Source organism: Brachyhypopomus gauderio, chromosome 3, assembly GCF_052324685.1.
Source record: "Brachyhypopomus gauderio isolate BG-103 chromosome 3, BGAUD_0.2, whole genome shotgun sequence".
NCBI lineage: Eukaryota > Metazoa > Chordata > Actinopteri > Gymnotiformes > Hypopomidae > Brachyhypopomus > Brachyhypopomus gauderio.
The window spans coordinates 18,400,946-18,425,596 of record NC_135213.1 but is presented as its reverse complement, the minus strand read 5'-3'; the positions used below and the strand labels follow the sequence as shown (position 1 = coordinate 18,425,596).

Below are 24,651 nucleotides of genomic sequence, written 5' to 3'. Positions count from 1 at the left end.
GATTGTTGTTCATAATGAAGGTATTGTTGAAGTGGAATGAGAAGATTGTTACATGTTGCCAAGGGATTGCTGAGGTGTAATGAGGGGATTGTTATGCGTGTGTGCGATTGTTATTAGGGAATTGTTGAGGTGTAATGACGGGTTGTGTTTTGTGAGTGTATTCTTGAGGTTGAGTGAGGCATTGTTCTGTTTTGTAAAGGGAGTTGAGGTGTAATGAGGTTATTGTTGTGAGTTGTGTGAGGCAAAGAGAGGAACCTGCTTAGCCCTTGAGTAAATGTCTGCACTCAAAGCACTGACAATACCGCAAACCAGGCAACCTATATAGCTCCACTATAGCCCCCAGCTCTGTTGCTCTTTTTGTTTTATAGTCTGTGTGTGTGTGTGTGTGTGTGTGTGTGTGTGTGTGTGTGTGTGTGTGTGTGTGTGTGTGTGTGTGTGTGTGCGCGCGCGCGCGTACGCACACGTGTGATTGAGGGAGAGAAAGAAACTGAGAAAAGGAGAGAAAAGAAAAAAGGTGGAGGGCAAGGATTTGCTCCAGTGTGTATTTGTGCCTGAGAGATGGACTCTCTGACTTATAATCAGGAGTATGTACTTGGTTTGGGGTTTGTGAGTGCAAATGGTGTGTGAGAGGGAGAAAGAGAGATGGAGAGAGAAATAGAGAGAGAGAGAGTAGTCTGTCCTGGTCATGCTGCTGTCAGTATAGCTGTAGGTGGTTAGTCTAATTCTGTCTCTGGTGCTGTCAGAAGGAAGACAGGTCATAGTGAGGCCAAACTTTGGGACATTGCATCATACCAATGCAAGCTTGTACTTTTTGTTTCTAGGTATAACTGCTTGTGTGCATAATTGTGTATGTGGTGTGTGTGTGTGTGTGTGTGTGTGTGTGTGTGTGTGTGTGTGTGTGTGTGTGTGTGTGTGTGTGTGTGTGAGAGAGAGAGATTTAGATTCATGGTTTGATCTATATTAACATAGAGGGCTGTAAGGATGGCTTTCGGGTGGCTGTGCAAGGCTTATTCCAACAGATAAAACAGCACAGACTTGTAAGACAGCTGCACCATCACTGCTACAGAAGCTTATTCACAGTGGCAGCTTTGACCTCTAATCTGATGTGGTGGAATGTTGACATTTCTAAGAATGAATGAACAAAGAAGGACTACTTGGAATGGTACTGTCATATTGTGCATGGTTCACTTAGCTAAACTTCATTCACTTGAAGTGCGGGTTCCACGACTGGGTTCCACGACTGGGTTCCACGACTGGGTTCCACGACTGGGTTCCACAGTGTTTCCAAAACGGAACTGCTTACCTGTCAATGCAGCAAGAAACTTTTGTGACCACATAATTGATCCTCAGAATGTCTTTTAACAATAACATGTTAAACATATTGGCTTCATTTGCATGTTATTGTGCGTCAGCATTTTTTGTGAGGGATGTTTCTGATTAGGCATTTCTACAGCATTCCAGACCCCTCTGTGGGGTTAGTTAGTGAGGGGATCACCAGTGCATGGTGGGTGTTGTAGGCTTGGATTTGAACACCTCAGCAAATTGCTCCACTCTCAGCAAAACATTTCACTCTGTCTCACAAATAAGATTGACATGAATGAATGAATGAATGAGTGAAAAAATATATCCACAGCTTATGAATGTAGATAAATAAGTTGCAGCCCATGTTGGTGGGCCTGTGTGTGTGTGTGTGTGTGTGTGTGTGTGTGTGTGTGTGTGTGTGTGTGTGTGTGTGTGTATGCGCACAGTTGTGTATACCTCATTTCAAGCACAATTAACTTGAAATGGAGTGCTGTAGGATCAATAGTCCCCAGTTGAGTCCCAGTCCCTTCCATGTCTCTAGAAATGACACACATATGGTAATAGAAGCAACCTAACAGCCACACACACGATTTGCCAACGCGGCTCTCGGATCTGCCTCAGTAACAAACAGTGGGACACCTCCACATGAGCCCTATCCTTTTATTCTGGCCGCTGTTAATCTACAGAGGGAGTGCACTATTTAAGTCTAATGAAAGGGGCTATCGCAACTGTTTTTGGTGTGTGTGTGTGTGTGTGTGTGTGTGTGTGTGTGTGCGCGCTCTTGCTTTTGGTCTTGCTTGTAGGATATACGCCTTCAAATAGATTTTCAGCGTAAAAGCACATTTAAACATCCATGACTATCTTGACAGAGAAATTGAAACAATTTTACATTTACTATCTTTTTCCTTTATCATCAGAAAGGGCTCTGTGTATAGCTGCTCCCTGTACGCTCATCCTATAAATGACAGCTTTCTAGCTCACACAGACTTGTCGGAAATTCATTCCAGCTTAGACTGAATGGGAAGGAGAGAGCAGTTTGAGAGGAGACACTTGGGAATGTTATTTATCGCCACTTCTGTAATGTCTGCAGGGCATGGTAAACCCAGATAACTGCGTTCCAATGACCGGAACCTGACTGGAAACTCCACCAGAACTTCCACCACAATCTCCACCATGTTGTCCTGTACGAGGTGTCATGCTGGATGTCTTAGGACTAAGAAATCTCTCCAGGCTTCAAGAAAAGCATTTGTGTCACTGCCCTCAAAGCATTGCATCTAGATGGGGTAGGTGTGTGTGTGTGTGTGTGTGTGTGTGTGTGTGTGTGTGTGTGTGTGTGTGTGTGTGTGTGTGTGTGTGTGTGTGTGTTTTGGTTGGTGAGATGCTCACAGTACTGAAATCTTAACTAGTGAAGCACTTAGCAGAACCCAGGAAGTGACAGCTGCTACTTTGGTTGAGTACACCTCCCCATCTGGCTTCAGTTCTGTAACAGAAGCCCCTCCCCTTCCCATGATATTGACATAAAGAGTACACACACTCATCCTTGCTCTCAATATCTCAATAAATTGTCCTTTTGCACTGATCTTGCATTTACACTCATTTCATTTTCTTTTTTTCTCTGAAGATCTTAATATTTGTGTTCTTGTTTGTGGAGTTTTGCTGTGACTTGCTTCTGTTCCCCTGTTTGGAACAAGGCTTTTAGTGTGCTTTTGGTATTTTTATGCATGTTTGGGTTCTTTCTGTGCTCAATACGGGACTCTTTCTTATCTCTATACACCATATATATAATAAATATTGCCCAGATCTGTAAACCAGATGTTCATTTGGAGGGCACCGATGCAAATTTGACTGAACAATATGTCACATGATATTGGGAGATCTAGGAAAGTTATTTATTCTGGACCAGTAAGTCATCTGGGTCTCCACTGGCTCTAAACAGGGATAACGTGGTGAATCATTTTCAAACTTGAGTGCCGGACAGGAAGAATAGGAACAGTAGGAAGCTCTGGAACTATATACTTTGAAAATATACTTTGGTCTGGTTATTACACTGGTTCTGTTTTGTTATAAAAACGAAATATGTTTTGTTCCTTTTTGCACTGGTGAACATGTTTGACAAATTCTATGTTTATATCATTTAAATATACAATAAGGTCATTTTTAAAATAATGTCTGTGCTTCTGGATCCCATAAATATAAACCAGAGTGTCATGCACTGGAAGGGAACATTGTACAAAGCTCCCAAAGTAGGGCAGGCCAAGCAAACTCCCTTCTTCACTTTTCTGGGTAGGTGGTGGGTGGAACTTGAAACTCCAGCATATGGCCAACAACTGCCCAAAGGGTTAATTCTGATGAAAATGCAAACAGAGTCTTCTATAAATAGGTGACCGCACATGGAATCCAGGCCTGTCTGCCACTGGCTCATTTCAGATTCAGCTAAGTGTTTCGCCGAGCGGAGTAGCACACAGTCTGCCTAGCAGGGGGTAAATTAGACCTCCAAGTTGAATGATCAAACAATTACAAACTCAAGAATAAGGCTGGAAGAAGAGGGCACAACAGCATGGAGTTTCTAAGTGTGTGGCACATTATGGCTTCCTCTCATTCTTTCATTGAGAGCCTATATATGCAAATGAAATTCAGAATTACTCTAAAAAATGGAAAACTTTTAATTTAAACTTGTACCAGATTGGAACTTCAATTTTAAAAGCTTCAATTAGCCTTTTGATACCACATGGAATTGGTCCTTAAGTCATCAGTGAGCACAACGTGTGTGCCATTCTGGGAGCCGTCATTGACTTTACAATTTTTGGCTATTTGTTGCCATCTGCCCGAGTGAGCGAACGTACACTCCTTTCCTCAATCTTTCAGGCCCCTTTTTTCCTGCTGGTATTTATTTTCTTTTCAATTAAAGAGTTTGAATGTGTGATGCTGAAATTGCTTTCCTTTTAATTAGCTCTTTTAGGGCACAGGTTTGTGAATGCAATTGTTACTTTCCCAATCTTGGCAGCAGGTTTCATTTTGATAAAGTGAGGATCCCAATTTCACTGCTGTGATTGAATGAAGTCTGGGGCCATTTTCACTCTTTGCCCTCATAAATGTTTTTTTTTTCCTCCCCTTTCAGTAATGATGGAATGATTCTCATGTGTGCTGCGCTCTCTCTCTCTCTCTCTCTCTCTCTCTCTCTCTCTCTCTCTCTCTCTCTCTCTCTTTCTTTCTCTTTCTTTCTCTCTTTCTTACTCCCCCCATCATTCATGATTTTTCTCCTTAGTGTGTGTGGGTGTTTGTAGTTTAGAATAATTCAAATAATTTTTGTATCCTACAGTGAACCAATTATGTTACTGCTTTGCTCTTTCTCTGAAAAATAGTTACCAGCAACTATTGGCTACTTGGAACTAGCGAATCGTATTGAACCATATCCTTCTTGTGGACTAGGGTCAAGGGTCAGCACTGGTCCATGGTCACCTCACTGACCATCACCAACACTGACTCACTTGGATTCTTAAATAGTTTTGGTGGTTAAATAGAGAAGACTGTTGAATGTAAGATTATGTGTTCCATTTTGTTCTATGGAAACTGCCTTTCAGTTAAGTCTGGCATCTAAGCCTACCATCCCCAAAATTGTTGCAGTTTACCAATATCGAGGGTCCTGTCCCATTCCTTGTAGGATTTGGCATCTAAAATGAGCTTTTAAGACCATTCTGAAGGCAGAGGGAGCTCCTTTTTCACACTTCTGGAAGGATAGTAACGGAAACTTCATGTGGAAGTGAAAGCCAGTGAAGCCACAGAGTATCAGAGTCTGTGTGGTCATTTCTGAGCAGTTTCCTGAAATGTCCATTGTAATCTCTATAAGATTTGATTTTTGATTCATTGTAGATAGTAACTAAAATAAAAGCCAAGGTTTGAAGTATTTATCTGATGGCATGGTTCCCATATAAAACTGACTTTAAAACCAACTCTAGAGGAGTAGCCCAGTTAAGATTAACGGACAACCCATCTACAAGAACAGCAGTAAAATAATGCAGTGATGTGTCATTAAACCACAAAACATGGCTGTGCATCCTAAGAATCTGGAAGAGTGACATGTTGAAGTGAACCTACGTGACCCTCAGAGAAGCATCTTACCCAACGGGGCTCTGATACTGTTGTTTATATAGCAGGTGAAAAGCTCAGGTCCATAGAGGGAGTTAGCAAGCCATGCATGCTTCAATGCATACCTCAACCTGAAGCAGGAGAGGAGGTGGTGATCAGAGCTGTTTGGTTAATCCCTGCATGTGTACTGATGGGCCTGCTCTGAATGGCTTCTTCCTCTTGGTTGATTTTTAGATTATCTTTCAGATGATCCTATTTGTAGTAGGCTACAGTTGCTTCCTATTTATTTTGATGATAAATAATTCAAGAAATGGCTTTTGTGCCGCATTTATTTTTCTCGGGATGGTGTGATACAAAATATAAGCACAAATGTTGTTAGGATAATGCATTTCGATTTATTGGCTTAAACAAGCACATTAGAGTTTGCGTTATTGGATAAATGAAGCAAAGGTAGCTTGTGGAGGAAACGCTGATATTTTCAGAGTCCGTTTTCAAAAAGTGGTTCAACAATCAGTCCTCACTGGAAGTAGTGAGGACGCCCCCTTGTGACCCCTGTGTCTCTGGTGTAAATGTCACCTGTTCAGTAGCTGTTAGGTGCGCAAATCTTGACTGACATCCCCTTGCACATTTCAGCAACATCCGGGCTCCCACAGCTTAGCTGTTCTGTCGTGTTTCATGGTCACTTGCACTTCTGTTTTTGAAAATCTCAGACAAAAGTGCCGATGATGATGATGTCTTTAAGTGTACTTCCCTTCTATGTAATTGTCTGTGAGGGTTTTTTCAACATCGTCTCTGAATGTCTGATGTCTATAATCGCCTGTTAATGTCTGACCCCCTTGTAGTCGCTGTGTGGAGGCCTCATGTCTGGCTGTGAGGAGCACAAGGAAAATTAGCCACACCTGAATGACAAGGCTGAGGCTCCCAGTGGGTCTGTGACTGGGGCACAAACTCCCTTTTAATAGACTTACACCTCATTTGGCCCCTAAAGCCGGCTGAAGGGTCCCTGTGGGGTAGAGCAGCAGAGGCAGGGGTCTGTTCCCTCCCTCCGCTCACAGTGAAAGATGGGAGCTTGATTAGGCGGCCTTTTGCATCCAGAAGGGGTCCGGCGGGGACAATACGGCATCCAGCCTTCTAAAAACAGTGGCTTTTTGTCCGAGCTGTCAGTGATAATGTGTGTCACAGTGAGCAACTGCACTGAGGAGGGGGGGGGGGTAATGTTCTCAAAGAAGGCCCTCCACCGACCACCTCTTCCAAAACGACCCTCATAACAGAGTCTGAACTTACAATACCGCCTCTTTAATATTTGCTAGTGAAATTTCAGTTCAACTTTGTGTTCTGCATAAACACGGCGAATCCGATGGCTGCGAACAGTTGAAGTTCCTTTAGTGGTCACAGACAAGTTCTCAGCACGATTTGTTTGTTTTGCTTTTAGCTTAATTTGTAATGTTACATGACAACAAAGCCCAGAATCTCATGCTTGCAGTCATGTGTACTTCTTTGGAAATAGAACCACCTGAAAATGAACACAAATTGAATTCTCAAGTGGGCTGATGTTTAGTCAGGGGGTGTACGTCTCCTCTGAGTCCCCCCCCATCATTCTGTGACATGCCTGACATTGATGCTTAATTATGTCTAAAGAGCATCTACACAGTGCCTGTACTCCTGGGTTAATTCATCCGCACTGCTCCTTCCCCCTGGGTGTACAGTTTGCATTTTAAGTGGGCCCTGCTGCACAGATTTTCAGCAGCGGCTGAACTTCCTAAGTTGAAGTGCTGTTGGGGTTAAGTGGTCCCTCGGCTCAAGACACCTATCTCTGCCCAAACGTGACAGCTGGGGACCCCACTGTTGCTATGGAAATCCACCCCCCACTTCGGCTACCACAGACTGCTCATTTGTGGACATGTGTGGAATAGGAGAACGTGAACCTCCTCCCCTGTATTGTTCAGAATCACACATAAGAAAAATATTTTCTGTCTTCCAGTTTGTAGGTGGCCACACTGAGTTGGAGAGTCATGTTTATTTTAAAAAGAAATCCTTGTCCCATAATGGTGAAATTCTATGTTTGCTGAGAGGAAAAAGCAGACTGTTGAAATGACTTTTGACAGATATATAATTAGTCTTACACAAAAATATTTGAAACACTGATATTCAGTAAACATAAAGCATTACTTATCAGTATTAATAAGAACATTAATTGTGGAATAAAGCAAATATTTTGTTTTAAAAGTGGCATTTACTCTTGAACACAGTTGCTAAGGCCAGAGGTTGTTAATTTTATTTTACAGAAATACTGTGTATTCGCAGAATCAAACTGCAGATATTGTCATATATGATGCAATATCCTCTAATCATAGCTAATTTAACTTCCTGTTCAAAACAGTGTGAACACTTTAGATCGTGCAAGTTTTGTTATTTCCCAGAGTTAAAAGCTGTCTTCTTTACTCAAGGGTAAAGTGTTTGAGAAGGTCGTTGTGACATCCTGTTGGGCTGTAGGAGGCTGACATGTTGCTCACACAGTAGGTGACTGACTGCAGCTGCAGGTAGTGTAGTGATTCAGTCCAAGGCATGTCAGGCCCAAGTCAGACTCCAACCCCCTACTCCCACCCATCAGAGATGGGGTCTGACCCCCGTCTGCCTTAAAACCCATCCCACACCTCCCCCGCCAAAGCAACCCACGGGGGATCTGAGCCATGCTGGGGTTAGAGGTGGCCATCCGGGCCGTCTGGAGGACGCGAGTGGGCGCGTGGCGTGTTCGGGCCATGGGAACAGCGCAGAGCAGCCCACCTAGGCTTGCCGAGTCCCAGCCCAGCGGGTTCACATTAAGGGAAATTTGTTCCACAATATTGCCGCCTCCTGCTTCTCCGCCAGGCTGGAGGCCCGCACAGAAGGTGGAGGCAGAGATTTGGGCGGAGGCCAAACCCCGCGCACCCGTCAGTCGCTCCGCGCTGCACCACGAGGACAGGATCCCCGCTGGTCCTTTTCACAGACTCCCTGCCTGTCCCAACAAATGCTAGAGCGCGGAAAATAAACTTATCTCATTCAGATGACAACACGTTCCCTCAGGTTATGATGCCATGCCAGTTTTGGAGAATCAAGCGAGGTCAATTGCTTATTTTCCGGCGCAGGGAGGGTGTCTGTCGCTGGGAATGGCTGCCTCGCAGTGTGTGGCATGCTGGAACGGTTAATGTCTGTACTTTTCAACTTGGAGGATCGTGATCATCTCTTTTGTCTCTGCACATCTCACATTGCGTTGTCAAAGTCTTCTATATGGCAGAACTATCAGACATTGCTGAAATGGATATAATGGATTAAAGCTGAACTCACCTTTTTTTTTTTCCATATCGATGCAAATTTAAAGTGAAAATGTTTAGCTCTGAGCACATAACCACTCATTCTCTGCTTGGTGGAAAGACAATGAATGGATTCGCTTAAAGTAAAAAAAAAAAGACATCAAAAGTTGCACTTTGGGAGTTGAGAGGAATCGTTATTGGTTATAACTGCTATCCTGCTCTAACCAATCTGTTCCTTTGTGTCTACATTGAACTGTGGAAATATTGATGATGTCTGACACTTGAAGATGATTTGATGCACTGTGTGCAGTGATTAGGTGCTGCATACCATAGCATTGTATTTATATTATGTGGTTATATTAATTTATGCATGAATCCTTTGTCCTTGTAGACTCCTTGGTTAAATGAGACTTCCGGCACTAACTAGTAGATGACCTCTCATTGCTCAACATTAACATCACTTTTAGAGCTCGTCAGTGGTCTGTGGGTATATTTCATAATGTATAAAGTGAAACCTTTAACAGTTACTGCTCATGCACTTAAATGAGAACAAATGATTTTATACACAGCTGAAAAGTACACTAGGTGCTTCTTCTTAATCACACAATTACTCATTGTAAGGGGTGGGTGGGGGGTGGGGGGGGGGTCAGCTATGTTTTCCAAGATGCAGACTGTATATTAGCTTAAATCTGTTTGAAAGTGCTGTTTTATTGTTCAGGTTTTGTGTATGCATACATTTTGTTTAGTAATACTACTTTTGAGGGGCAAGAGCAAGCCTATTTTTAAAAGAGCAGTCAAACCAAGATGGGAATTCAGACAAAAATGCAACCAGAGGGATTTCATTATACCCAAGTTAATTGACTCTTGGGCCTCAAATGCCTCCTTCCCTGAGTAAACCATCAGTGGGGCTTAATTGTGTTATCACCTGTCCCTGAAGTTCCCAAGAACCAGACTCACTTCATTTAATTTAAGTGGCACAAGATGAGGAAGAACTTGATGCAGCCTGCAGACTCACACACACACACACACACACACACACACACACACACACACACACACACACACACACACACACACACACACACACACACACACACACACACACACACACAATGACCGGTCTTGAAGGAGAGACAGAGGTAAAGTGGAACAATGGACAGTACTCCAGCCACTAGGCACTGTTTCAGTGAAACATCATTATTAGATGTCTGTAAGCACTGCTCCTGGCCCAGAACATGGCTGCCAGGATTAGCAGTTTAGTCTGTTGGTAACTTCTGTACTGATTACGCCAAGAACATGTATTCTTTAACCTTCTCAATGCAGGTAAGAATCTTTAGTGATTAGTGGTAGGCTACTTTATTAGAGTACTTGGGGCAGCCTTAGTTTGTTTAACATTGTGTAGACAGCAGTGAAATGATATAACATTATTATCCACTTCTGCTCAGTTTGGTCTAGTGTTCAAGTGGAAGAGGAGGTGGTATTTTCACTATAATACTGGGCTGCTTCAGTGTTTGATGTGCATTCTGCATTCCTCGTCTGTAATGAGTGAGGTTTTTTATTATTTGCTGAAAGATTACATACAACTATATGAAATACATGAAATATTTAATATGGTATTAGAAAATTTTGTCTTATGTCTGCATACATTGGTTTGTGTGTGAAATCCTGAACTAAATATGTTCTACAACTTTGAAAATGTCCTTTCTTAGTCAGGAGTCTCAGGACTGAGGCATGCAGGTGTCATACAAAAAATAAATTTACTTGGAATGGATGATGGATCTACCTGTCACATAACTCCTCTTCCCTGCAGCACACAAATAGCGCGGCACACAAAACCTGTGGTCGACTCTCTCAACGTCAAAGAAAAGAGCCGACTTCCTGACTCCTGCTCTCTGTCTTCCATGTATGTGCGAAGCTTCCTCTCTGGGTTAACAGGGTTTAATTTAAAATCCAAAAGCCCTGACAGCACATTTCCAGAGGCTGGGCTGTTCTGCATGGCTGTTTGGATCAAACAGCGGTTATCTCCTGTATTGAGCTGTTGTAACCTCTGTCCTCTCTCATTATGGATGGAGAGGGGAGGGAGGGGGTGACCCTACTGCCAAATGAGAGGAAGCATTTAAGAGAAAATCACAGAGATAAACATTAAAACATTGCAATGTAACACCATGCAGAAATGACCAGACGAGAGTATGAATATTCATTGAACATTGAAACACACACACACACACACACACACACACACACACACACACACACACACACACACACACACACACACACACACACACACACACACATACATACACACATTCACACACATTCACTGGCCACTTTATTAGGTAATGCCAAGGTTAGACCCCTTTTGCCTTTAGAACCTGTTTATGACATAAGACTCCAGAAGGGCCTGAAATCATTCCTCACAAGTTTTCATCTACACACATTTACATATATGTATATGTCTATTACATAGTTGCATAGTATATTCATATGTCTGGTTCATATTGACATGATCACACAGTTGCTGAAGATTTGTCAGCTGCACATCTATGATGCACATTCCACCACTTCCTAAATGTGACATATTGGACTGGGATCTGGTGACTGTGGAAGCCGTTTGAGTTCAGTCATGTTTGAGAGACCAGGATGAGATGATTTGAGCTTTGTGACATCATCACTGCAGTCATGAAGGAGTAGACATAGTTAACAGCAATATCCTGAGAGGCTGACGAGACCAACTGAATGTCACAGCAGAAATCAAGACTCCTCGGAGCAGAGAACATTTTTCCAATATTCTCTTGTCCAATTTTGGACAAATTGTGGCTTCGGTTGACTGTTCTTAGCTGACGGGAGCTGTGGTCGTCTGCTGCTGTAGCCCATCTGCTTCAAGGTTTGACGTGTTGTGCATACAGAGATGCTCTGCATACCTTGGTTGAGGGGTTACTACATTTTGGAGGGTTTGCTGTCCTTCTTTGAGGGTTATTAAAGTGGCCGTCCTATCAAACTGTCTTGCAGTTTGCTATGCTAACAAGCTAACACAGGTAGTGATGGATAAACTCACAGGAGCTCATTACATAGAAATATTGGACCAGAAAACACTTGACTAGTCTCACTGCACAATGCCACATATGTAAACAGCATCATGCCCCCAAACATTGGTGTTTGATGCCTGCAAGGGCCAAATGCCAGTGCTATTAGTGATGTGTCGGTCGCGAACGAACCGGTTCAAAGAGCCGGCTCTTTTAAGTGAACGACGAGAGCTGGTTCCCCTCTAAGACCGAGCCGGTTCCCCTCTAAGACAGTCAACAAGGTACGGTCGCCACCCCCACCCCCCCGGTCGACAAATTACGTTCGCCACCCCCCCCCCCCCCCCCCCGATCAACAAAGTACGTTCGCCACCCCCTCAAATAAGGAGCCATTTGGGAGCTGAAAGAGTCGACTCTTTATGAGAAGCTGAGCGAGAAAAAAAAGCCGAAATTCCCATCACTAAGTGCTATACCAAAGAGAAATCACAGAGTACCTGGGGTAAATGATTGGATGATCAATCTCTGACAAAATGGTTTGAAATGGTGTGACATCACAATCACAAAGTAAAAATCAGAATTTAGCCACTTATCACTGATCTAACATTGATCTATGTTGATTGATCTAGCATTGATGATCTATCACTGTTCTTCTGCATACAAGCACTCCCACCCTGAAACAATTGCTACCCTGTGGTTTGCTAATAAATTGTTAAGTGACAAAGGATTATTAATAAACAGCCTACCTCATGGCTCAAAAGTGAAGTAATGACAATTTCGGTAATGGTTGAAAACTGTTTTTGAACTCCTCCGACCACCATAGATCTTGGAGGGGTCATTTGTGTTCATGAGCGACAATGGACGCAGGGTTGCCAACGCAATGAGCGTGAGACACACACATTTGACTGTCTTCACACGCTCTCATGCCACACTTCCGATTTCTCAAGCCAAAATAAAAATTCTAGTTTATTTACCTCTGATCCATATCTATGATTCAATGAGTTACTAGGTAACAATTTACAATTTTCCCGGGTAACAATTTACGTTTGGCAGCCCCCGTCAACAATTTACACTCTCCACCCCCTCCAGGTTCAAATCTCACTCCAAGCGATCTTGAAAAGTTGGCAAACCTGTGGACGGCTGATTTGTTCCAGAGTTGTTTACCTGCTTTACTGTTAGAGCTGGTGCTTCTGGACTCTTTGTTCTAGAGTTGTGTTCACTTGCTTTACTGCTTGAAGTGGTGTTTCTGGAATCATGTAATCTTTATTCCAGACTTGTGTTCACCTGCTTTACTGTTAGAGCTGGTGTTTATTGAATCTTGGTTAATACACCTTTAAAAATCAGTGCATTCATTCTAAAGTGTGTTTGTTATCAAAGTGGGGAGAGTGTAGATCAGTTCTTATTATTTTGTTTACATTTCCTAACCATAAACAACTGGCAATGCAAACATATTAATGTCCATTAGCATTAAAATGGCTTGGGCCCACTGATATATAACAATAATTATATTAGGGATCAGTTTGTGAGATTATGAATTGTCCTCAGGTTACTTGTGGTTTGGGTAATTTGATGGTGTGTTACTATAGTGAAAGGAATGGTTAAAGGATGCAGTGCAGAGGTTAGAGGTCATGTAGGGAGTAGGTTATTAAAGGCAGAGTCTGACCAGCTGGACTGAGTGTGAGCAGCTGTGTTTACTACTCCTCTTTGCACCTGCAAAAGTCTCTCTCTTGCATACACACACACACACACACACACACACACACACCCTTTCTCAAAGTAAACTGAATTAGCAGTGAAAAGGGTAAAATATACAACTGCTTTTACATGGTCTAAGATAAAATTCAAGGTGTATGGGCTTTTTCTGTTATTACCCCCAAACATTGGAATAGTTTACCTTTTTAAGCAAATCATCCTCCATAATAAAATAATATTAAATTTATTTATTAGAATCTCCAAGGTTTTGGAAAAAATATCAAGTCTTATGAACATGTAGTCTTTTTAAGGTTTGTAGTATCGTGTTGAATGTGGGTATGGGTTTAAATCTGTTATCTTTAACATTGTCTTTGTACATGTGTTTCTGTTTATTAACTCAAATAGATATGTGTGATTTTACCTCAGAAAATCTTATTCTTAATATACCTGTGTGTGTGTGTGTGTGTGTGTGTGTGTGTGTGTGTGTGTGTGTGTGTGTGTGTGTGTGTGTGTGTGTGTGTGTGTGTGTAAAAGGGGGGTGTGGGAGGCTGGACAGGTAATTCCTGACAAAAAGGCTTTAATACTACTTCAGGTCTCTCTTTTTTGCCAGACTTTGCTAATTCTTGATTAAAACATTGACATTTTGCTTGGAATTTAACCAATTACAATAATTGAATGTAAAAAAGCCTGTAGCTCAGCGATTGCCGTGATCAGAGCAGATGGATTAAGAAAGAAGGCGGTCAGATTGGGCCCATTGTGCCTCTCTGCTCTGCCTGCTAATGACTCGCTCCTGCTGTTTAACCTGGCTAATGATGACGCGGTCTCCGCCCATCCTCACTCAGGAAACAAATCCCTCCCATCCAGCGGCCGCATCAGCACCACCCACAGCTGACAGGGTGGCGCACTTGGAGATGATCTAGCTGTCCTCACCACTGTCCTAATCACTTCTGACATGGGTTGCCAGGTTGTCTTTTTCACCCTACACTCTTTGCCTGTTGTGCTGTTGCTATTGGCTTTTAGAATTTTGTTGTCGAGCTCTTATTTTTGTAGACACACAGTACGACTGTTCACATTATTGTTATTTTTTGTCTGTGTTAAGACAGTTACAGTGCAACATTTATTAGTACATTTTCAGAGACCATTCAGGGTTACTATAGTGTTTCCATGCATTTCTGCCATTGTCCGTATATATATATATATATATATATATATATATATATATATATATATATATATATATATATATATATATATATATATATATTGTAGGGAATGTTTTCAGTAGATTTGTGTTTGTGTGTGTGTGTTTTGAAGGGGTGATGAGACTACATTTTTTTCATTGAGCAGTGTTCTATTGACTGTGCAGTCCCCTTCACCCAGGGGGTGTAATAGGGCTCTCACTTAAGGAAATGAATAAATTGGACAGTAATACAGCTGGACTTTCCACCACTTTCTTGCTACACTCTTATTTTGACACAATTCGTCTCTACTGTAATTTACTGTGGAGGAGGTTGCGTGGATTTCTGTGATCAAGGAGTCTGTCACGTTGCAGGTAGAAAATCTAGGTACAGTGACAGAATCCCCATCTTTATCTCTCTCTCTCTCTCTCTCTCTCTCTCTCCATGGCTTTCTCTCACACTCTCTCACTCTCCGTCTGTCTGTTTCTCTCACTCTCTCTCTCGCTCTCTCGCTCTTCCTCTCCCTCCACTGTTTTACTATTCCACACACACCTCTCGCAGACTAAGTGACATCAACCCTCATTATTGTCATCACATGCCACATTTGTAACCTGTTAAGGAGCAAATTGTGATAAAATGGGCCGATCGGCCCTCTCCTTCATGCACTTAAACAATCTGGACTCTCCAGTACGTGTGTGAGCACAAATACACACACACACACACACACACACACACACACACACACACACACACACACACACACACACACACACACACATAAACACATTGCTATTTAAGATGAGCAGGTCTCTTCTAGCCTCTCTGTATTTACAGAATATTCTCCATAAATCATAGGGGCCCCAGTCCAGTCAAGTCCAGTCCAGACCTTGGGGACCTGTGTCCAGGCCACATTTTTCTTCTGTTCCAACTACTCGTGGACATCAAATAGGTAATTAAGGGTTGCAGAACTTTTCATTACCTGTCCTGGTCTTGCTAGAGGTGCCCAAGGACTGGATTGAGAACATCTATAAATGGTGTGCAACCTTTCCTCCCCCCCACCAAAGGACAAAGTGAGAGTGTGCACGACTCATGGGGACACGACTGCTTGTTACTGTAATAATGTTTATTTCTGTGCAGTGATGGTCTTTAGATCTGCTGAAACTCTTGGCTAGTGGCAAATTTAATCTCTGCATGATTATCATGTGAAATAACGGAAGTCAGTATTCGTCTCAAATCATGTGGTATTACATGTGTCCTACATGCTAACGAGGTAATATCCAACATGCACAATGCGCTGTAAATCGGGATGTGGGCGGACCCTTTAGACATCATTTACATATCTAAATGTGTATTGTAATGTATTAATGTGTAATTTATGAGTGTTTATATACATTTACTGTAGATATTGCACCATGTTTTTGTCTTACTGTAGGAGCATGTGGCGTGGTAGCTGGGTGGACGAGGAGCTGCTTGCCCGTGTGCGTTCAGATTCGGTGTAGTGGAAGTGTGTCCGTGTTGGAGGGCAGTGCCACTCCAGTGTGGCCGGACCTCCTCCACCTCACTCTGCGTCTCTCTGAAGGGTCACGTCTCAAACTTGCCAAAGATTCTTTGTCTTCTTGCCCCTGTTCTTGTCATGCTAAAGAGTTCTATAGTTAGTTTCTTTCACTCCCCTTTCTGTCCCTCTCTGCGTCTTTCTCCTTCACTCTCTCTCTCTCTGTCTCTCTCTCTCTCTCTCTCTCTCTCCCTGTCTCTCTCTCTCTCTCTCTCTCTCCCTGTCTCACTCTCACTTCCTCTGCTGTCTCCTTGTCAGCATCATCACACCACTGGCTGCACCTGCTCTCTGGGTCCTAATTAGATGTGTTTCATTAATTATATTCACCAGCGCAGGATCCTTAGTGAGCCTGCACTCCTCTCCTCTCTTCTCCTCTTGAGATTCTCTGTCTCACTTCATTCCCCACAAACCTGCATGGGGTAAAAATGGAATTCCATATTGTAGACATACTGACTGCTGCGTGGCAGCAAAGATTATTATTATTATTATTAGGGCTGTTGTTATTGTTAGTAGTAGTAGAAGTAGCAGAAATAGCTGTAGTACTAGTAGAACTATTGCATTTAAGTTATACCTTTTTTCTCAAGCAAACAAATGCAAATAAATGTTGTAAATAATGTAAGTACAGTGACAGCCCCCTGGAACAGTCAGGGGTGTTGAATGGCAACCTGGCGGTGGTCCTCAGCTGGGTTCAAACCCTTAGCAAGCACTGCGAAGGCATCTGAGCTGCCGGCACCATTAGTCTTCAGTGCTACTGCAGAGCAGATCCAGAGCACTGTAGGTTAGGGGTGTAATGTTAGGGCCTCCTTGCCCTCAGAGCAGGAGGAGATAAGTGTGTGTGTGTGTGTGTGTGTGCGCGTGTGGGTGGGTGGACGTGAGAGGCCTCGCAATGTGGCCCCTGCCTCAGCTGCAGGTAAGGGAATACCTGCTTGCTTCCTCTGTCTCACAGCTGCCAGCTTCTGCTCTGCCTACAGTGTCGATTCCCATGCAGAGAAAAGAGCTTATGAAATATTCACCTGCTGATCAAGTCTGGGACAATGGGCCGGATCTAGAGTAACTTTTGGCAGCTGTATTGTGTTTCCTATGCACTGACGTTGACCATATGGAGCATGTGTACACACAGCCCTGTGACCTGGTTTGTATTCTCAGAGCATGACCCCACAAAAGGTCAAGCATTTGGAAATTTGCCCAAGTTAAATCAAAATCCAGTGAAGGATTAATTGTAATGTATTATTCAGTGCTGTGGAGTTTAATTTCCTCTGTTCATGAAACATCACTGCCTATACGCATTCTAAATATACAGAAAAGAAGTCTTCTCACACCTTTAGGAGGGAGGAAGTGTTGTGCTGTATCGTTGTGTGCCTGCTGGGTATGAGGTCAAATGTTTGCCTGCACTCCCCTGAGACTCGTGAACTTCTGCTGCAAATGAAGGGTCATGGCAACCTTGAATTTCCCGTTTTGCAAAGCCACACATTTATTTGCAGTGGATGCCTGGTTTGTGTTCTAGTATCCAGCAAGTGATGCTAAAAGGAAGTGTTTATAGAGTGGGAAATGACAGCAGATGGGCTTGACAAGGATTGGAGGGAGACAGTGGGATGCCCCCTCACTCTCCAGTATAATTAATAAACGGGCTGCCTAGGGAGTTCTGCAGCACTGGCCGCTATGACAGGACCTGTCTTCAGAGCACCAAAGCATTAAATGACCAATTCCTGTCAAGCTAACTTTCACTGTGGTCCCTAGCCACATGCACTTCACTGGAGCACTTTTATTTTCACTATCTGGACACTCTCTCTCCACACACACACACACACACACACACACACACACACACTTTCACCCGTTATTCTCTCATTTTCCTGTTCCTTCTGCTCTTCTATAGGTTGTTACCCTTCTGTTTGTCTTTCTGCCTTTTTTCTTACATACTATCTGTGCATCTCTCTTCCAGTCTCTCTCTCTCTCTCTCTCTCTCTCTCTCTTTCTCTCTCTCTCTCCCTCCCTCCCTCCCAATCTCTCTCACACTCCCAGTCTCTCTCACACTCCGAGTCTCTCTCTCACACTCCCAGTCTCTCTCACACTCCGAGTCTCTCTCTCACAGTCCCAGTTTCTCTCACACTCTCAGTCTCTCTCACACTCCTGGTCTCTCTCACACTCCGAGTCTCTCTCACACTCTCAGTCTCTCTCACACTCTCAGTCTCTCTCACACTCCTGGTCTCTCTCACACTCCGAGTCTCTCTCACACTCTCAGTCTCTCTCACACTCCCGGTCTCTCTTACACTCCCGGTCTCTCTTACACTGCCTCTTTCACATCCTTTGCTCTACTTATGCTTCTCTTGCTCCTTGTCATTCCCATAAAAACCCCACTGATTCTGCTCTCAGGGTTTTCCAGCATCTGATGGCTGTAGTTAGTTTCTGCAGGATTAATTGGTCCCTGAATGAATTCTGTTGACAGGGCAATTCATCATGAGTTTACCCTGACAGTGATATGGTAGGGGTGGGGGAGGGGTATCAGGAGAGAGGAGGAGATGAGCAAGGCATTGTGGGAAAGAGCCTGGCCTTCCTCACTTGTTCTACTGTTTTTCCTGGCTTAAGTGATTGTACAGGATTCCTGTCATCAGTGGGCGGTGTTCTAGATTTTGTGTGGAGATGTTTCCAGGTTTATGAACTTAGCCTTTGTCTGTTTCTTTATAATAATAATGATAATAATAGTAGTTTTGCATTTATTTGTGCATTCATCTTAAGCAGTACAAGCCAACAATCAGGAAACAGGAGACGTGTAAGCATCATAAGAGGGTGAGGGGAAGGGCCTGAGTTCAGGAACATTAGGGATACGTGAGTACCAAATGGTGACTATCCAATGGGCTCCTAGGTTAAGTACTTGTGTATAAATTGAAAACTGAACATCAGCATGAACATTAAAGTTACTAAGTATTGATGGCTGACAATTAATGTACTTCTCAGTCTTAGAAGAACTTAGCTTAGACGAAAAGTCTGCTGCATTGTGGTTTCAATTTGATATAGTCAGAGATTAGAAGATGCCAAATTGTACTTAATACTGACATAAATCAGCATTTAAACAAAATTTCAAGATAAATGTCCTATTGATCTGTCTAAAATTTTAAGATTTTAGCCAATAATAGTTCAGTAACAGTAACAAAATCAATATGTTTACATTTTCTGTAATTCTCTCTTTATTAAAGAACAGGAAGTGCATTACAATTAAATATAAGAGGTTTATGATCAAAAAAGCTCGGAACACAATATAGTGCATAAATGGGCAGTAAGGGAATACTGTAAGAGGTGCAAGCAATGTTAAGCCTGAACATTAAAAGGATGATATAAACATTGGAACAAATGGCAAGATTTATAATTGACAGTAAGGCCAGACCCCGTGCCCAGTGAGATACAAGTAGCCTGATGGACAGCACAAATTGAGAGCTAAATAATCATTAGGAGCAAGCCAAGGTTCAGAGATGCAAAGCAGCTCAAGTTGTTTGTCAAAAATGATCTCATTCAAGAATGCACATTTGTTATTCGTAGTGGGGATAATAAGGTGTGCTATTCCATGCCTTAAGGTCTCTCTCTCTCTGTCTTTTGCTCTCTCTCTCTCTCTCTCTTTTTCTCTCTCTAGTTTGTATGCATCATGTGCATGACTGTCTTTGTACAGTATTGCTGAAGCATTACTATCAACGCATACAGAAAACCTTTTGTTTGTAGGAAAACTTCAAATTAAAACACACACACAGACACACAATCCAAGTATGTCAGAGGGCGATTCCTGGTAGGGAGGTTATGTAACTCGTGCGTGTTGTTCAGAGGTGTGAGGGGCTCTGGGAAGGCTGGGTGCTTCACGCTCCCTGAGGCCCTGACACAGTAACACATACTTTGTGGCAATAGCATTGGCTGTGTCCTCCTCCAAGGATGAACAGGAAATTATCACATTCTGGTAACGGAGAGAAATTTAGGATGACTTCTTTTTTTTTTTTGGTAAGTAGGTCTTTCTATTTCTGTAAAAGTTTTCACATTGAAGACTCTTGTTCTTGTTTTGCTCTCTTTTGCACTTCCTGTCTTTGTTAAAACATGAATGGTAAAAAAAATGTAGCTTCTATGCACATTTTACTACTATAACATTTTTAATTCAACTCAGCCAACAGAGACATGATGGCAATGTGGTCACAGTTTTCAGCCATGAAAATATATATTCTAAAATTCATAGGTGTATAAAATGAAGCACCTAGGCATGCAGACTGTTTTTACAAACATTGTGAAAGAATGGGTCACTCAGGAGCTCAGTGAATTCCAGCGTGGAACTGTGACAGGATGCCACCTGTGTAACAAACCCAGTTGTGAAATTTTCTCGCTCCTAAATATTCTCCAAGCAACTGTCAGCTGTATTATAAGAAAATGGAGTGTTTGGGATTGACAGCATCTCAGCCACGAAGTGGTAAGCCATGTAAACTGACAGAATGGGGTCAGCGGATGCTTAAACGCAGAGTGCAAAGAGGTCGCCAACCTTCTGCAGAGTCAACCTCTACGGACATCCAAACTTCATGTGGCCTTCAGATTAGCTCAAGAACAGTGTGCAAAGACAGAGCTTCATGGAATGGGTTTCCATAGTGAAGCAGCTGCACTCTGAATGCTTCAGAATTCATTTTGGACAATTCCATGCTACCAATTTTGTGGGAATAGTTTGGAGCTGGCCCCTTCCTCTTCCAACATGAGGTCCATGAAGACATGGATGGCAGAGTCTGGTGTGGATGATCTTGACTGGACTGCACAGTCCTGACCTCAACCTGATAGAACACCTTTGGGATGAATTAGAGAGGAGACTGAGAGCCAGGCCTTCTTGTCCAACATCAGTATGTGACCTCACAAATGCACTTCTGGAAGAATGGTCAAAATCCCCATAAACACACTCCTAAACCTTGTGGACAGCCTTCCCAGAAGAGTTGAAGCTGTTTTCTAGCTGCAAAGGGTGGACCAACATCATATTAAACCCTATGGATTAGGAATGTCACTTAAGATCATATGTGAGTAAATGTGCAAATACTTTTGGCTATATATATATATATATATATATATATATATATATATATATCACAGAGAGAGATATTTAAAATTGTATATATATGACTGCACTGTAATCTCCTGGTTATAGTGTTCCACTACAATCTAGCTTTGTATTGATAAATTATTTTGCCCCAGACTTGGGTCTGTAGTGCCTGATGTAGGCTGCTGTGTATTGGAGATTAGAGTTTTGAGTCCACCAGATTGGTGGTCTTGGATTCCTAGCGCTGCATCTGAAAAGTACCCCAAGGACCTTTCTGCATGCTTCATAACAGAAGCTTCATGATTATGGTTTGTGTTTGCTGTATTTGGTGGTGCTATCTGGATCTCTGACATGCTTTTATCTTTTTCACCCAATGGTTTTCTAGGTTTTCTTTGTTTCTTGAGTAGACATACAACTCAGATTCTTAGGGTGATAATAGCCTGAAGATTTCACCTCTAGTTTTAATTGGAATGTCTTTACAGTGTTTTTTTTTTTCTTAAACTGCATATAAATCTCTTGACTCTCTCTCTCTCTCTCTCTCTCTCTCTCTCTCTCTCTCTCTCTCTCTCTCTCCTCTGCTCAAGCAGTGTATTTATTATCCTCGGCTCATCATTGTTGAGCTATTAAGGGTACTTTCACATAGAGTTTTCTGCACCGGCCTGTTGGGGTCTGGTCAGAGAATCGTCTGTAATTGCTGTTCAGGAGTCCTAACAGGCCGGGCTGCCTGCCTACCTACTCACGCCACCGCTCCGGCTGACGGACGCCTGCCACCGCCACCATTTATTGCTAAATCCAATTAGATGCAGAACATAAAGCGTCAGATAGATTGGCTGTCGGGTAATGTCACGCAGCTCCTCTTGATATGAAGATGTTAAATGTGTGTCTGATCCCTCCATTTCCAGCACGAGGCCGTAGCCAATCAGACCGTCCCGGGGATTATGGCGGAGATGAACTGATGAGACAAACTGTGCTTGCAGTGTAACGCAGCCTTGTTTTAACCACGTGGCAGGCTGTTGAATGTTAAATGCTTATTCGCTGTGCACTGGGCTGTGACATTTGGATGGGTTTGTGGAATGATGCAGTTTTAGTGCCGTGAGAATGACTGTCATTTGTGGAGTGAGAGGCCGGTTACTCTTCAGCCTTTTAACCAGGCGAAATAGATGTAACATTTGTGCAACAAATACGAACTATGTATCGTGTGTGATGCATACAGTTACTGACACCAAGTACACCGCCATCAAACTGTGGGCTTGAATTTTAAGATTTTTAAAATATTAATAAATTGAATCACATTAAAATATATAATATTTATGTATTTACTTATGTATGTCAATACCTAGTGTATAAATAATGAATTTGGTGTTGAATTGTGCAAACTGTTAGAAAAATAGTGAATTACAAGACCAGGCCTGGGCCAGGTTTTCAGGATGTCAGGACGCCCGAGTGTGGAGCAGGTTGAGTAGAGCATGTTCAGTATGGGCTCTGGACTCTGGGAACTAGAAGTAGCACTTTGGTTGCTTAAGTGCTACTCAGCTTTGCAAAATATTGGTTCATATACAAAGCGGCACACATGGAGCTAGAGTTAGAGTTCGGTTCTAAATGTGTTTGCATATTGTGTTTCTGTTGTCTAAGAACAAAAACAGTAGGCGAGTTAAAGTTGCTATTAAAGCTAGCGACTATAAATTCCTGCTAGACCATGGAAGACCACAGAAATGAACGCACCAAGAAATATTTTAATTCTGACGCTGAAGTGTAGAAGAAGTTTACAAGGGCTCATCACGAAGGGCCACCCAGTTGTGAGCCTCACAAACAGAAAGGCCGGTTTACAAATTGCTAGCATGCATAAATATATAAATAAACAAGGCCCTAAAAAAAACCCTGTAAAAATCTGAAAATGAAGATTGATCTTTACCAAAGTGACGGAATGAGGAAACAGAAAAAAATGGGCAGCTGTCCATGTGCTGCTTGTTGTCACGGCCGTGTCTGGTAGCCAGGGACTCCTGTCTCTGCTCCAGTGAGACAGCTGATGGCAGTGGTACCAAAAAGTGTAGGATCTCCACTGCTCTGATCCACACAAACGTCTCTGAAGTGTTAGAGCCGTTCACCTTGTAGTCGACACTTCGGAATGACTGTGGAGTGTTTACGGGTCAAAATGGTCTTGACACCTATGACTGAATCCCTATTGAAAATAATGAACATTGGAAGCCTTTATGTGAAATGAAGATTTCTGCCTCCTGTTTATTTGTATTTTTTGTCATGTATCAAAATGGTAATCTGTGTAATGGTTCTCAATCTCAAGCTTTTCCCATTGTTTTACATTGTATGCATTCAGATTGCAGAGTTGCAATAGCAAAGCTGATTTTAAAGTTTTTTGAATAGCATAATTTGTGTGATTTGTATATTGTTAGTAAGCTTTCTCTGATTCCCATGAAGCAGGCAACTTGTGCATGAATACATTTCCACAATGCACTCTTTATAAACCGTTTTGTGTGTGTGTGTGTGTGTGTGTGTGTGTGTGTGTGTGTGTGTGTGTGTGTGTGTGTGTGTGTGTGTGTGTGTGTGTGTGTGTGTGCATAATCATAATATTGAGGAGCCCTGACAGTGGCAGGTGCTTTTTTGTAATTCCTCTCTGATGAGAGCCAATCAGCTTACCCCATCTCAATCTGTGTCTGTCTCCGTCTCTTCTCCAGATGTCATCTGGCATGCTGAAGAAACACTGCGCTTGACTGACAGCTGCAGCCAGGTTCACAGTTTACTGGTTTCTGTGAAAGAGCCAGATATGCCAATTTAGACAGTGCAGTGATGAAAACAACTACCCCCCCCCCCCCCCAACAAACAAACAAAAAACTATTAAACAAAACAAACAAAACTGTGCCTCTAAATGGAATCACCACAGGGATGTCCTGGCAGAAATCAGGTGGGCTTTTCTTCTCTCACTAACGAGGCCTGAATGACATGGACATCACCTGGATGCTGGTGACACATGAGGCTTTCAGAGGACCCTAGACCAGACTCAAGATGGAGGAAGAGAGTGGAGAACAGTGACGGTGGAGTGGTGATAATGAGCACTTCACCTGTTAAAGAAATCTTTTAAATTATTGCAATTAAATCAAATAATTTGCTAATGAATTTATTTCATTAATTAATTTTATTATTTATTAAAAACTGGCGAGATGCAAACCTCAGGTGAATCATTGTAGGGTATGGAACTGCAATACATAATTTTTTGTTCCATGTCAGCAATTTTTGAGTTATAAGAAAAGTACTCAGTAGTGAAAATTATATCAGACAAGACAAAGTCATTTTTTTTCTGGTTTTACCAGCTCATCCCTTTATCACTGGTGAACAGCAGCTTGCAATTCATGTTGTAATTAAATGTTGTGTTGGATGTATTGTGCATTATGTGTTAATCTCCACAGATTTGTTACTTGGCTATTAATCCTAAAATAGTTTCTATAAACTGCTAACTGCATTGAAACTAATATTA

The 24,651-nt window shown here is 42.4% G+C and overlaps 1 long non-coding RNA gene across 1 annotated transcript in view; it reads left to right on the top strand.

Moving 5' to 3' along the window:
* LOC143510530 (uncharacterized) overlaps positions 1-24,575 on the top strand; it is a 40,523-nt gene extending 15,948 nt beyond the window's left edge. Inside the window, exons 2-3 of the long non-coding RNA XR_013130017.1 lie at positions 2,393-2,585; positions 23,855-24,575. This is a non-coding gene — a long non-coding RNA (uncharacterized LOC143510530). The remainder of the gene's footprint in view (positions 1-2,392; positions 2,586-23,854) is intronic.
* The last annotated feature ends 76 nt before the right edge of the window (positions 24,576-24,651 follow it).